This window comes from Lissotriton helveticus, chromosome 11, assembly GCF_964261635.1.
Source record: "Lissotriton helveticus chromosome 11, aLisHel1.1, whole genome shotgun sequence".
NCBI lineage: Eukaryota > Metazoa > Chordata > Amphibia > Caudata > Salamandridae > Lissotriton > Lissotriton helveticus.
In genome coordinates, this window is record NC_136072.1 from 643,862,379 (window position 1) to 643,879,227 (window position 16,849).

Consider the following 16,849-nt stretch of genomic DNA (forward strand, 5'->3'; position numbering starts at 1 on the left):
CCTAGCACATGCCAAAACGTATTTAGACATTTTCTGACCTCTTTAGCCTGGTGTTGAAAGTGGTGATGAATCTCACCGGTTCACTTTTCTCAACCACCTCCTTTTCAACAAGCAGATCGTCCCTGTTGATTGTGTTCACCTTTTCATAGGCAGCTTTTATTGCTTTTCGCGAGTATCCTCGTTCTTTAAATCTCTCCTGCATCGTTTCCGCCTCCTTTTGGAGCTACAATTCCTTCTGGCTCTCAATAGTTCCCCGTACGGGATACTATTGATAAGGTTTCTTGGGTGGCAACTGGCTGCGCTCAAGATACTGTTGCCTGCTGTGTTCATTCTGAATAGTTCACTCTCTAAGTGCTGATCTTTCACTCTTACTATTACATCCAGAAATTCTATACACTCTTTATTTATTGTGCTTGTGAATGCAAGATTTAAATTATTGTCATTCAGTTCTTTCACAAAATGTTTTGCTGTAATGTTGTCACCCTTCCAAATGCAGAAGATATCATCGATGTACCGAGCCCAGAGGACCACGTGTTGGGAAAAGGCACTGTTGTTACTGGCCACCTGCTCCTCCCACCAGCCCAGGTAAAGACCTGCGTAACTGGGGGCGAAGCAGGTTCCCATCGCGGTCTCCCGAGCCTGACGGTACATCACGAGATCAAAAATGAAAAAGTTGTTTTTGCAAACACTGAGATATCATAATGAGTAACATCTCAGTGTGTTTCAAAAACCCAACTGGTCTGTCTTTTAAGTAGTGGGCACAGGCTTCTAGGCCAAGGTCATGTGGTATGCACGTATATAAGCTACTGACGTCCAATGTCATCAGTAGCATATTTTCATCCCAGACTGTATTTTTTATTCATCTTAACAAGTGTCGTGTGTCCTGCACGTAGGACGGCAACTGCTGAACATACTCCCTTAGAAAGTAGTCAATGTATTTTGACGTGTTCTCAAACATACTGCCTATTGAGGACAGGATCGGACGTCCTGGGGGTATATCTTTACTCTTGTGCACTTTGGGTAATAAATACAAGGATGCTAGTTTTGGATATTTACAATCCAAATACTTGTGTTCATCTTTAGAAAGCAGTTTCTCAAATTTCCATTGATCTAATTGCTTCCTAAATTCCTCATTGCATTTCTCATAGGTTGCTCTGTCAGTTTTGATATAACTGTCAACATCATCAAGTTGCCTTTTACCGTCTTGCAAGTACATCTCAAGGGGCCACACTACTACATTTCCCCCTTTGTCTGCCTTTTTTATCACAATCTTTCTATTTTCTTGTATTTCTTTTACAGCATTCTCCTGTTTCTTTGTCAGATTACTCACAAAAACACATTTGTTTCTAGACAGTTTTTTAAATTCGTTGACAACCCCTCTCTCAAACACTTCGATTGCATTGTTATGCACCTGTGGCATGAATATTGATTTAGGTTTAAAACCAGTATTACTTGGGTTATCAAAAACAATTCTTTCTTGTGCCAGAGTTACCAATGGGTCATCAACCCAATCATCAGTACCCAAATGTCTCATGGTGTGCAATGTTTCTATATCCCCTATGGAAATAGTTGGTTCTTCCTCAATTATGTCTTTGGATTGATTCAGTTTGTTTACATACCATTTTTTCAATTTTAATTTTCTTGTAAATAGGAACAGATCAATACGACTATCTGTATAATTAAAACTTCTGGTGGGACAAAACGTCAAACCTAAAGAAAGTACATCCTCTTGTTCTTTAGTCAAAATAATATCAGAAAGATTCAGTACCGTGAGCTTGTTCTTCATTTTGACGCCGATTTGCCTCTTGTCATCATTCCCACTAGGCTTTGCATATTTCCGCGTGGCTTTCCGGCCTGCTTGCCTCCTCTGCCGCCGCGTCCTCGTCCTCTTACTGCTTGCGGGCTCGCTGCTTCCTGGCGTCCCTTTGCAATAATATCGTATTCCCTTAAAATGCTGGCTTTTACTCCCTCCGGTGTTTTAGTTGACACCTGTTTTGAAGTACTCGCTTCCATGGGGCTGGAGGTTGAAGCATTCTCATCTCCTGTTGCTTCCACGGTTGCTTCTGTGGTGACCTTTTGCATTGTGTTAACTCCCATTTTATCTCTCAAATGGTCAAACTTTTTTCCAAAGGTCAAAATCTGCCCCAAGTTGTAATCTATTTCATCCCGCTGGAATTTTCGTTGCTTTTTCAGTTTAATTTCATTTTCCGCTTTGTCCAGCCGGATTTTTAATTTCTCCATTTCAGTATCAAACTCTATTGTGGTGCATTTCTCTTTTAACACATCCGATAATTTTTCTATTTCTTCAGCGAGTCTTTCTGTGTCTTTCACAGCGTACTTCACTAGTAGTTTCAACATTATAGTGGAACACTCATGATTGTTTTGTGTCCATTCTTCAATTAATTCCGGGTCTGGCTCCTGAAAAGTCGGAGTTATAAAGATCCTAAGCCCCCAGGGGATCCGGCTACAGTCTATATACTTTTGTAGTGCTGTTGCCTCCCACCATTTCGCCTGTTCCGTTAGTGTTAACTTCCAGAGCTTATCCCATAGTTGTCTTTTGCTTTGCACTTCCTCTGTGCCCAAGCCCATTGCAGTACTGGTTGTACCTTGATTGCCTGTGTTTAATGTAAAGAACAGCTCTGCTGCTTTTCGTCGTGTTGCTCCTCTGTTTGCCAACATTGCTGCTGATTGGAGAACTTCTTGTCTTTGAAGTTCTCAATGTTCTGTTCAATTGCTTGTTGCTTCGCAGTTCCTGACGAGCCCGTCACACTGCTTCCGTCAGCTCCCAATCTGATTACCGCCGCCCCGACAGAGAAATCGGGTTCCTTCGCCGGACCTCCAATACTTGTATTTCAAAGGTCCCCGACCCTCGAAATATTCTTGGAGAACGTTTTGATCACGGCGTCTTGACCCTCTCCACACGGACAGGCGGGGACTGAAAGTTAGCGGGCAGAGATTTGCCTGTTTCAATAACCAAGTCTCTTTCGCAAAGGTCGACTCTGCCTCCTTGCGACGGCGGGCTTCTGGCTAAGTTGCGAGCCCAAAATATTCCAGCACAGTATCCTTACCGCATTCGTAAGAAAGACGCCGAGCCCCAATTTTTTTGATGAAGCAATTTTATTCCTTAAACAGCAGTGGCGAACATCACCCGACGCGTTTCGGAACCAGGCGGTTCCTTGGTCACGGGTCAGCTGTCAATACAACATGTGACGTGATATAGTGCAAAACAATAAAAATAAAAAGAGGACTACGGTTTTTAGCCCGTTTCTTTCATGTGTTTCTGATTGGCCATATTGGAACAGTATTTCATTTTAACAAAAGAGTACTTCCCACAGTCACAAACTACATTTATAAACATAAGTTGTGATTTCTAAGTAGAACATGATTATTCTATCGCAGTTCATTCATTTAGCAGTCTCTTCACTCGAGATTTAATAAATTCAAAATCTCAAAACTTTATCGATTCAGAGAGACTCCTTATAAGCTGTTTCAGCCCTAGTGGGCATAATGCTCAAAGCTGATTGTTGTTTAGAAACAATAATAATACTACACTTTTGTGCAGTTCTGCCCTAGTGGGCTGAACTTAACTATCTTTTAGCCCAAGTGGGCATTGAAAACAAAACTGACTGTAATTTTGGGAAATTAATGCATTAATTATAAAGATAGTTAAGTTTAAATTTAATCCGGCTGGACAAAGCGGAAAATGAAATTAAACTGAAAAAGCAACGAAAATTCCAGCGGGATGAAATAGATTACAACTTGGGGCAGATTTTGACCTTTGGAAAAAAGTTTGACCATTTGAGAGATAAAATGGGAGTTAACACAATGCAAAAGGTCACCACAGAAGCAACCGTGGAAGCAACAGGAGATGAGAATGCTTCAACCTCCAGCCCCATGGAAGCGAGTACTTCAAAACAGGTGTCAACTAAAACACCGGAGGGAGTAAAAGCCAGCATTTTAAGGGAATACGATATTATTGTAAAGGGACGCCAGGAAGCAGCGAGCCCGCAAGCAGTGAGAGGACGAGGATGCGGCGGCAGAGGAGGCAAGCAGGCCGGAAAGCCACGCGGAAATATGCAAAGCCTAGTGGGAATGATGACAAGAGGCAAATCGGCGTCAAAATGAAGAACAAGCTCACGGTACTGAATCTTTCTGATATTATTTTAACTAAAGAACAAGAGGATGTACTTTCTTTAGGTTTGACGTTTTGTCCCACCAGAAGTTTTAATTATACAGATAGTCGTATTGATCTGTTCCTATTTACAAGAAAATTAAAATTGAAAAAATGGTATGCAAACAAACTGAATCAACCCAAAGACATAATTGAGGAAGAACCAACTATTTCCATAGGGGATATAGAAACATTGCACACCATGAGACATTTGGGTACTGATGATTGGGTTGATGACCCATTGGTAACTCTGGCACAAGAAAGAATGTTTTTGATAACCCAAGTAATACTGGTTTTAAACCTAAATCAATATTCATGCCACAGGTGCATAACGATGCAATCGAAGTGTTTGAGAGAGGGGTTGTCAACGAATTTAAAAAACTGTCTAGAAACAAATGTGTTTTTGTGAGTAATCTGACAAAGAAACAGGAGAATGCTGTAAGAGAATTACAAGAAAATAGAAAGATTGTGATAAAAAAGGCAGACAAAGGGGGAAATGTAGTAGTGTGGCCCCTTGAGATGTACTTGCAAGAAGGTAAAAGGCAACTTGATGATGTTGACAGTTATACCAAAACTGACAGAGCAACCTATGAGAAATGCAATGAGGAATTTAGGAAGCAATTAGATCAATGGAAATTTGAGACCCTGCTTTCTAAAGATGAACACAAGTATTTGGATTGTAAATATCCAAAACTAGCATCCTTGTATTTATTACCCAAAGTGCACAAGAGTAAAGATATACCCCTAGGACGTCCGATCCTGTCCTCAATAGGCAGTATGTTTGAGAACACGTCAAAATACATTGACTACTTTCTAAGGGAGTATGTTCAGCAGTTGCCGTCCTATGTGCAGGACACATGACACTTTTTAAGACGAATAAAAAATACAGTCTGGGATGAAAATATGCTACTGATGACATTGGACGTCAGTAGCTTATATACGTGCATACCATATGACCTTGGGCTAGAAGCCTGTGCCCACTACTTAAAAGACAGACCAGATGGTTTTTTGAAACACACTGAGATGTTACTCATTATGATATCTCAGTGTTTGAAAAACAACTTTTTCATTTTTGATCATGTGATGTACCGTCAGGCTCGGGGGACCGCGATGGGAACCTGCTTCGCCCCCAGTTACGCAGGTCTTTACCTGGGCTGGTGGGAGGAGCAGGTGGCCAGTAACAACAGTGCCTTTTCCCAACACGTGGTCCTCTGGGCTCGGTACATCGATGATATCTTCTGCATTTGGAAGGGTGACAACATTACAGCAGAAAATTTTGTGAAAGAACTGAATGACAATAATTTAAATCTTGCATTCACAAGCACAATAAATAAAGAGTGTATAGAATTTCTGGATGTAATAGTAAGAGTGAAAGATCAGCACTTAGAGAGTGAACTATTCAGAAAGAACGCAGCAGGCAACAGTATCTTGAGCACAGCCAGTTGCCACCCAAGAAACCTTATCAATAGTATCCCGTACGGGGAACTATTGAGAGCCAGAAGGAATTGTAGCTCAAATACCACCTTTCCAAAAGGAGGCGGAAACGATGCAGGAGAGATTTAAAGAACGAGGATACTCGCGAAAAGCAATAAAAGCTGCCTATGAAAAGGTGAACACAATCAACAGGGACGATCTGCTTGTTGAAAAGGAGGTGGTTGAGAAAAGTGAACCGGTGAGATTCATCACCACTTTCAACACCAGGCTAAAGAGGTCAGAAAATGTCTAAATAAGTTTTGGCATGTGCTAGGAACAGACACAACTCTAAAACAATATATTGAGTCATATCCGAGTATCACTTACAGGCGATGTCCAGCTTTGAAGGACATATTATGTAAAAGTATTCTGCCAATGGAGAAGAAAACTTCGATTAAAGGTTTTTTCAAATGCTTTTCTTGTAAGGCTTGCAAATCAAGCAGCAATTGTAAACAGATTAAGCTTTCAGAAAATCAAAAACCATATATCATCCCAAAACATCTGAGTTACAAAACAGAATTTTGTGTCTATGCCTTAATATGCCCTTGTAAATTAGTGTACATTGGCAGTACAATTAAACCAGTGAAGTTGCGCATACTAGAGCACATGCGAGCCATTACAAATGATGATAAACAATATCCAATTGCTCGCCATTTCCAGCAATATCATAAAGGGAATGCTAATCTTTTACAATACTGTGCTCTAGATACAATACTAAATTCGGAAAGAGGAGGGAATAGAGAACAAGATTTGCGCAGACTGGAATCAAGACTAATTATAAGATACGAAACTATGCAGCCAGGGGGGATCAATAAAGATGAGGAATTGGCAGTCCACCTAGGCTGATAATCGCACTGTGTTTACAATTACATGAATGAAATTTAAGTCGCTATGTTGTTTACTGAAGTATGTCATGATATGTTTTTAACTGGCATTATACCATTTTAATTGATATGCACATTATTCACTTGTAGGAGACGGAGTATGTTGCCCTGTATAAAGATTGTCTGAGCTCTGAAGGAACATTAAAGGAAACTATGAGTTTCAGCCCACTGGGGCAAAACTACATAAATCTGCAATAATTTCCCAAAATTACAGTCAGTTTTGTTTTCAATGCCCACTTGGGCTAAAAGATAGTTAAGTTCAGCCCACTAGGGCAGAACTGCACAAAAGTGTAGTATTATTATTGTTTCTAAACAACAATCAGCTTTGAGCATTATGCCCACTAGAGCTGAAACAGCTTATAAGGAGTCTCTCTGAATCGATAAAGTTTTGAGATTTTGAATTTATTAAATCTCGAGTGAAGAGACTGCTAATGAATGAACTGCGATAGAATAATCATGTTCTACTTAGAAATCACAACTTATGTTTATAAATGTAGTTTGTGACTGTGGGAAGTACTCTTTTGTCAAAATGAAATACTGTTCCAATATGGCGAATCAGAAACACATGAAAAAAAAGGGCTAAAAACCGTAGTCCTCTTTTTATTTTTATTGTTTTGCACTATATCACGTCACATGTTGTATTGACAGCTGACCCGTGACCAAGGAACCGGCTGGTTCCGAAACGCGTCGGGTGATGTTCGCCACTGCTGTTTAAGGAATAAAATTGCTTCATCAAAAAAATTGGGGCTCGGCATCTTTCTTACGAATGCGGTAAGGATACTGTGCTGGAAAATATATATATATATATATATATATATATATATATATATATATATATACATATCACCAACTCCATAGCCACGCAGGGAGCCTGAACCTTGGCAGGGCGGTCAGTGCTTCTGGTGCAAGGCTTCCAGATTAAATACCAACAATCTTCCTTTACCTTCAAAAAGAAGTGCACTGACACTGGTAATGTTGCTTCTAAATTCCTTTATTCGTGGAACGACACGGAGGCAAAGAGGCTCACTGTTCCCTACGTTTCTGAAGGTAAAGGAAGATTGTTGGTATTTAATCTGGAAGCCTCGCACCAGAAGCACTGACCGTCCTGCCAAGGTTCAGGCTCCCTGCGTGGTTATGGAGTTGGTGATTTGATTGTTGAAGCCTGACCTGCTTGCCCCCTGAGATTCTCGGAGTGTGGAAGGTAAGGGAGTAGAAGGAAGAATTTCCAGGACTGCAGGTTTTCGCTGCTTTTTAAAGAGAAAATGGAAATGTTAAAATCGGACTGTGCTGACACTTTATTTTATTTTGTGCAAAGGAAAAGACGAATATGTAAAAAGCATGCATATTACTCAATTAAGGACTTGGTTTAAAAGCAGCAATCTGCATCCACGTAAAGTCGTGAAAGTTTTCCTTTGCGCACTCTGCAATAGAATACGGCCTGCGTGTTTAAAAGGTGAACCATGTCGGCAATTCAAATGTCAGAGAGACTGCCTCCCATGATCAAGGCTCTGGTGAGCAGAAACGTTGGGAACAGTGAGCCTCTTTACCTCCGTGTTGTTCCACGAATAAAGGAATTTAGAAGCAACATTACCAGTGTCAGTGAGTTTCTTTTTGAAGGTAAAGGAAGATTGTTGGTATATACATATATATATATATATATTCACAGAAAAAACCATAGGTTATAGACCATATATAGTTAGGAATTAGCATTTACAAAACCTTGAAAATTCACTGAAAAAACCATAGGTTATAGACCATATATAGTTAGGAAATAGCATTTAGAAAACCTTATTTTACTCACACAAAACCATTGAAATTCCATATATAGTTAGTTGCACTAACTATATATCGCGCACCTGCAATCCACTGCTGATGATGTCACATATTACATCATTCATGACATGGTCAGTGACATCACTGATGACATCACTGATGACATCTCAAATGACATCACTGATGACATCACTGATGACATCTCATTTGACATTACTGATCACATCACTGATGACATCATTCATGTGATGATACAATGAACCTCTTCAGACTCTAATATAACCTTAGATACACTCAGTGTAAACAGACACTCACAGACTGTCACTCATCCATGGAGTTACTCACACACCTAGTCAGTCTTGCAAAGAATCAATCACACCTCGATTTCCTCAACTATATAGTTATACACACCTTACTTATTGGAACATATAATAACACATATTTACTCTGTTATACAATCCCTGATACAAGTTCACAATAATCCATACAGCCACTCACACATTCACTGGCTCTTATGCACAGTTATTTATATATGTCAACTATCACATGTACTGTGTTTTACATATGTACTTACTTTGACATGTAGCACTGAGATATCCATTCACTCACCAATACACTCATGCACACAGTCAACCGCCCATACAGATGTTTCCACATGCACTTTTGAACCCATACATCTAGTGAATCAACTGCTCACACATCTATGCACAGAGTCATACACCTCCCAGACACCCACACACACACTCAGTCTCCCATACAAATACTTGGGCAACTAATCAATAACCCATATAGTTAGTCATATAGCTAATGATCAACACATGCATCAGATTACAAAACAACAGACACAATGATGCACAATTTAAAACAGTTTAGTCACTAACCCATGCACTCAGTGAGACACATTTAATCACTCACTTATACAGTCAGTCATGCACCTACTAAATCCTTCATCCAGACACTTATACATCCACTCATTCTTCAATATGTAAGACATATTTTAACTTTACAGAAGCATACAGTCACTGGATGTTGTCATCAGTGATGTCATCAGTGATGTCATTTGAGATGTCATCAGTGATGTCATCAGTGATGTCACTGACCATGTCATGAATGATGTAATATGTGACATCATCAGCAGTGGATTGCAGGTGCGCGATATATAGTTAGTGCAACTAACTATATATGGAATTTCAATGGTTTTGTGTGAGTAAAATAAGGTTTTCTAAATGCTATTTCCTAACTATATATGGTCTATAACCTATGGTTTTTTCAGTGAATTTTCAAGGTTTTGTAAATGCTAATTCCTAACTATATATGGTCTATAACCTATGGTTTTTTCTGTGAATTTCATTGGTTTTTTAACAGCTAATATCTGTAGCTGTAAAATGTATTCTTCTTTAAATCCAAAAATATATTTTATATGTTTATGAATAATTTTTTTTTTAAATATTTTTTTTTCTTCGTTCCCGCTTCGCGAATCGGGAAGCTTCCCGTTAGCTGACCTTGATGCCGCGAAATAGACCGCGAGCCGGTAAACGTTTCTTTACCGCAAGTGCCGCGTTAGAAAACAACATCGTGACGCCTCCCGTCCGCATGACGTTCCACGTTGTCGCTTGATACGTCATATGACGTGCTACGTTAGCGAACTGGTACGCGAAGCGAGTGCCAAAGCGCAGGTTTCTGGAAGCAAACCGGGAGGCCCTGCAAAGCGCTTAACGTAAACACAGCAAGTCATGTGACTTGGTAATAACACTTTTCATTGGTTCATTTCACTTTTGGTTTCCTAATGATGTAAGACTAGGTCATATAATCTAAAATGAACACTTTTGATTGGTTGAGAACTCTTGTTTTTCCCAAATGATGAAAATCCCTCCTTCTTTCCTCACTCTGACTTTCATCATTGTGAGAGAAAGACCCTTTGTGATCACTGAGCAATGGCTTCTTTAGTAGCTTCAGCTGGTGCTTCCCCACCACCTCCACCACATCCAAGGAAGAGTGGACCACCTGCTCAAGTTGTAATTCAACAAGAAGAAGAAGAAGAGGAACAGGAGGACGAGCACGAAGAGAGGCAGTTTTTGCCTGAGCAGCCCAAGACGCCTCACCGGAAAGAAAACTTCATTTGGCAATTTTTTAAAATTCCCAAAGGTCAGAAAAAAGTAAATGCAAGATACGTAACTTGCCTTATATGTCAAGATAGACTGTCCAGAGGGACCGACAAAAAATACAGTTTCGGAAACTACACAATGCATCGCCATATGACTAGGTGGCATCCTAACAACTACAGTGCTGCACAGTTTCGGAACGACCTAGATAATCTCCCTATTATGGCCAGAAGATCTGTTGTACCGGAAGTAACGGGACCAGAGGGCAGGGAGATGGTGCCAAATATACAAATGAGATTTGGTGAAGTAAAACACACCTGCGTATTTTGCGATGGATTCATTTCCTACGGAGAAAGAAGCATCACTCTGATCAACAGAGCTATTGACTATCATATGCAAGTTTGTCCGAAACGCCCAAAATAATAAATACTTCTTTTTTTTGTTTTGTTGCTCCTGTTGAGCCCTTTACAATGAATCGTTTTCATTGCCCCCTCCAAGAAAAACCCAAAAAAATATAAAACTGTTCCGAAAAATTCAAAAACAGTAAAAAAATGTTCAGAAAAATAAAAAAAAAAGTTCTTTTCAGAACTACCTCCCCGTTATTAAAAAATTGGTACAATATTTGGAACTGTGCCAACCTCTATTTCTCTTAGTTCGCTTCCTAGTTCGCTCGCTGGTACGCGAACTGGAAGCGAACCAAAAACAGTAAGTATAAGGGAAGGAAACACACACTTATGTTAAAAGAAAGACAGCTATAGGGGAGTAAACTAGAGATACTATTACCCATAATCCACTACTGATGATGTCACATATTACATCATTCATGACATGCTCAGTGACATCATCAGCAGAGGATTGCGGGTTTTTTGGCAACATGCCTTATCCACGGTTTAATAACGCTGCCTTTTGCTTTATATAAGTTTTCAAATTGTATGAAATATATACCAATAGGTCTTTATGAACCTTTAGGTAGTGCTTTTGTTCATGAGGTCTGGTCGCTTCCATACACATACAGATGTTTCAAAGATGATCAAGAAGTTTATCTGAATGGAGAGGAATGCACTGAGACGCCAGATCATTCACTAATGTGTAGGCACATACAGTTACACGATTCATGCAACAAACACCGACCAAATATGGCTTGCGTGTTGCAAGGCACGCCAGTTCCTGCTATCATCCCCACGTTCAAGTTGTTGGAAAATGGTAGTTATTTGATGCTCAATAATGAAGATTGTTCTGAGTTAATTAAAAGTATTCCTTTTATCGTAACAGTAAGTGAACGGGTTATTTGCTGCAGAAATGTTCTATTTCCTCCCACACATGAACATAGGGAGTTTTCAATCTGGCCACAAATACCAACCTTGGGACACGTTTCAACGGCATGACAAGAATAAGAGCTCTTTTGTCTCAGAGAGAGGTGGCCTTGAGTTCGGCCCGTGAAACTTTCGTACTTCACATAGCGAACACCCGTACACAGGTTTGCCTTTCAATTTCAGCAACATGTTTCCGACTATCTTTAACGCATCCTCCACAAAATCCCTGGCACACTTTTTTAAAGTTGTTACCAGTGGTCTCGTGACTTCATTTGAGAAAATCTTTGGAGTCATCCCTGCTCCCTTTCATTCCATTTTCTCCACTCTGGTTCGTGGATTGCATTTTTACTTGCATTACCAGCGGACGCTCTTGTGCTTTTTTACATTTTTAAATATGGATGTCCCTCCTATGCAACCTCCGACCCTGCAGCTGCTGACACTGTTCCGCAATCGCATGCTAGAATATTATGGCACAATGCCGTTGGCGATATTAAGCACGGCATATGGATTATCTTTTCGGTTCTCCTACTTCACCTGTGTCCAGCCTGTATTTCACTGCCTGACCTGTGATTTCGATTGGGCCATTGATTTGTGTCTCTGCGGACCGGTTTCTCCTGACGTCGACTTTAATCAGCTGATGACTCCTATCATTACTCACGAGTTGATTTGTCCTGGTGAAAGGATTATGGCTGTGGCATTGATGCATGGACTACTTGGTCCCTGGAATTTACTGGCGGCAGCACAGTCTTTCTTGGAACACAGCTTTCTTGAAAACCCACCGAGCTGTCCTCTGATGGTGATAGAGGATCCGGTGCTGGGAGAGCACGTATGTTCTTTTCCGCTTTTAAATTGGATGGCTGAACTGTTTTCGGATGAAGACGGTGACTTCCTATTGGAGGCTGTTGCAGCTTATTTTGCATACACAGTTATGTCATAGACCTTTTTCATGTTTGATATGCTGAGTACTAGCATTTCATTGACAATTCATTGACTTATTTGTCAAGTTTTTATTATTTACCTTGCCTATTGGCTTAAGACTCGATAAAGTACTTGGCTGTTTTATTTTTCTTTAGCATTGAATTTTCCTAGTTTTTAATGCTTTACCTTGCGGACCGTCCACATATAAACTTGCAATCTGCTCTCATGAGATGGCACTTCTATTATCTTATTCAGTTCGTTTCCGGATCATGAGGAGGTGTCATCTAGGTCCTGGATATCTTTACACCGTGTTAAGTTAGCATGGGCTCATTACCGGTTTAAACGCCATTTTTCCTTTTTTGCAACTTCTGCACACGACACTTAGTTGTTGCTTTAGCTTTCCACCTAGTAGTTCATCGTGGTTTACATGAGAATAATATGTTATTGGTCTACTATCTGCTTTACTTGTTAAACTATATCTGTACAGCGAGTGCTAAAGTTTCAAGAACAACACGATACAGAATTGTTATGAGGTCTGATCTCCACGACTTCATACTCATAACATAAGTGCAACTTCTGCCAATTCTGGGCATGAGGCGGGTTTTATATTGCTTTGCCGAACACACATACACAACAGTTGATGCGGTTCACATGAAGAGAGAGCTGGTGTATGCTGATGTGATTCCTTCAAATCTAAGACACTAAAGTATGGACACGCCCTAAACCAACACAAAGAGACCTTCTTAGCAAATAATATAATATGTGTATTAGGGAGGGTGAGATATAAGCAGCCGCGGGCCGTGGAGGGAGTTACGATGGGGCAGGGAGGCGGGGAGGGGGAGAAGCAGGGTGGAGCCCTCTCTACCTTGCCCCTCCCCCTCCCCGCCTCCCTGCCCCACCGTAACTCCCTCCACGGCCCGCGGCTGCTTATAAGTGTTGCTAACTCTTATTCATTTACAGCATGTTAACATACTGTCACCATTCGCTTTTTATGTACTAGTAACTATGCTGGTAATTTTGCTACTGATAATATGTGTACTTGTATTCTCCACCCTGCTTCTCCCCCTCCCCGCCTCCCTGCCTCACCGTAACTCCCTCCACGGCCCGCGGCTGCTTATAAGTGTTGCTAACTCTTATTCATTTACAGCATGTTAACATACTATCACCATTCACTTTTTATGTACTAGTAACTATGCTGGTAATTTTGCTACTGATAATATGTGTACTTTTATTATCTAAGGTACTACGCCTGAGAAGACGGCATTAGTAAATAAACATTTCAAATACACATGTGTTCTTCTTAACTCCATGTTCTGGTTTCTAAGAAATATATAACGACCGACTGTTCATGAGTTCCACGTATCCTGAGGTACTATAAGTTCATATTCTGGATTGTCTAAACATTGAGAGTTTGTTATATCCAATGTGACACTGTACCTAGCTTGCTAAATAGTTTTTGATTACTAACGTGAGTTTTGGGACACCCTAATTCGCCGAGGTTCCAATCCTCTGTCCACAGTTCTGTGTGAGAACAGAAACCCTGCGACAGGGGCACCCCCGACCCTTGCTGGAGCTTCATCACACTTGCGATACAACTCCAGCAATGCGCCACCTTTACGGCACAGATACATCACGCATCTGTGCTGTTTTTGCCCCATGATGCGCCGCATTGTAAATGCAGCACACCATAGGTGACGGAACAGCGGCACAGAATGACTAACACATCCCTGGTGATGCGCCAGTCATCATAAATCTATCCCTATGCTTCTTATCTTGTTAGAGATGAACCGCCATATGTATCATCAAAGTTATTTGCATTTCCTAAATAGCGAACTTTAAGGAATAAATAGCGATTCTTTACCATTCCTAGTTTGCGATGAGCTATTTGCTAATTAGCCGAATGTAGCCCAATGAAGCCCAATGTAGCCCAATGTAGCCCAAAGATGGCCGCCAGACACACAAAAAAACAAATGTAGCCCAAATATCAGCCAGATGTAGCCCAACTATAGCCCAGTGACAGAATGACCAATCAGCTTCGCAAACCTCCGTTACGCGAAGCGGAGCGCTGTTACAGATATATATCTTTTTTTGAACGTTAATTTCTCAAAATCCACTGGAGCACATATATTGAGACCTAGCAAAGGCACATCGGGCTACCAGTCCCTAATATTTTGCCAAGTTTCGTGCAAATCCATTCAGCCGTTCAATTATTATTTTTATTATTTTTTTTTGCCCCGCGGGGCCCTTTTAAAACCTCCACATCAAACCTAGGGGGTCAGCGAGGATCTACTATTTATTTATTTATTTATTTATTTTTAGAATTTATTAAGCGCGAACAATTGCCCGCAGGCGTCTCGGCGCTGTATTGTATTACTCACTTGTTTGATACTGAGGATGTTTTTCAGAGGTTAAACAGCCAGGTTTTCAGTTTCTTCCTGAAGGACATTAGGTTCGGACAAGTTCTTATGATTTGTGGGAGAGAATTCCACAATCTTGGGGCGGCAACTAGGAAACGTCTGTCTCCCCAGTTGACCAGCCTAGTCCGAGGCACTGCCAAGTCATTCTGTCCTGCTGATCGTAGCATTCGAGTGGGAATGTATGGGACAAGATGGTCGCACAGGAATTGAGGTGCTTGTTGATGTAAAGCCTTGTAGACGATACAAAGTGTTTTAAATTTAATTCGGTTCCTGACCGGGAGCCAATGAAGACTCCTCAGGGATTCTTGTATTGGCTTAAATTTAGGAATGTTCAGGAGAAGTCTGGCTGCCGCATTCTGGATTGTTTGCAATTTCTTTATTATCCTGACTTGTGCGTTTGCAAACAAGCCATTGCAATAGTCCAGTGCTGACAATACCAGAGCGCTGACCAATGTCTTTCCCACATTAGTAGGAAGAAAAGGAAGAATCTTCCTAACCAGACGTAGTTTGTAAAACGCCGTAGAGGCCGTCTGATTAGCATGCGCCAGAAAATTTAGCTTGTCATCGAAGATGACACCCAAATTTCTTACTTTCGTAACTGGTATGGGTACGGCTCCAAAAGATGATGGCCACCAGGTTGGGGACCAGCTAGGACTGAGGTGGCCAAAGGTGACCACCTCAGTTTTATCAGAATTTAATTTCAGACAGTTTGCTGACATCCATTTTCCAATGGCCAGCATACCTGTCTTGAAATTTTCCGCCACTGTTTCCCCATTATTCCTAACAGCCAGTATCAGCTGTGTATCATCCGCATATGAGGTAAGGTTCATCCCGTGCGCTTTGATGGTATTAGCGAGGTCCGACACATATATATTGAATAGTGTCGGACTAAGGGATGAACCTTGAGGCACCCCACATGGCAGCGATAACTCAGCAGATTCAAACCGGCCCAGTGTAACTGCCTGGGATCTCTCTGCTAGAAAAGACGCTAGCAGATCTTTTGCTAGGCCTTGTACACCCATCTTTTCGACACGGTTGACCAGGATTTTATGGTCAACCGTGTCGAAAGCAGCAGATAGATCTAAGAGTACCAACAGTGCAGTGCCACCTTGGTCTCTGATGAGTCGAATGTCATCTGCAGCTTTGATGAGTGCTGTTTCCGTTCCATGATATTTACCCCCTTATAGTTATTTCCCCCTTTGTTTTGACCTCCTCTTGTCTCTCGATCCTACCGAGAGACAAGATGGCGGCCGCTACGGACTGTTTGGAATGTTGACAGACGCCGGAGAACCAATCAGCTTCGCTTCACAAAGCTCCGTTGCGCGAAAAGTCCGCGAACCAGAGCGCTAACCGGTCCGCTGTTACAGATATATATCTTTTTTTAAACGTTAATTTCTCAAAATCCACTGGAGCACATATATTGAGACCTACAAAAGGCACATCGGGCTACCAGTCCCTACAATTTTGCCAAGTTTCGTGCAAATCCATTCAGCCGTTCGGGCTAAAAGTGAGGCCAACCGCCCTATGGAAAACTCAATGTTAAAAACACGTTTTGGGACCCCCCTTTTTTCTCGGCCCCCACTGGACGAACCCCCCCCCAAATTTTCAAGGGCTGCTCAGAAACAAAATGTGCCATTTTCCTGAAAATTTCAGCCAATTCCGTCCACAAACGCCAAAGTTATTAGACATAGAATTTTCAAAAAACCCATAGAGAAAAAATCCTAACTATATATACCTACTGGCGACCGCCAGTAGGTAATATATATATATATATATATATATATATATATATATATAT

General features: G+C 41.0%; 1 protein-coding gene across 1 annotated transcript in view; it reads left to right on the top strand.

Annotated features, from left to right (window-relative positions):
- Positions 1 to 16,849, top strand: part of LOC144791715 (serine protease HTRA1-like) — a 543,465-nt gene that overhangs the window by 337,556 nt on the left and 189,060 nt on the right. The window lies entirely within an intron of this gene.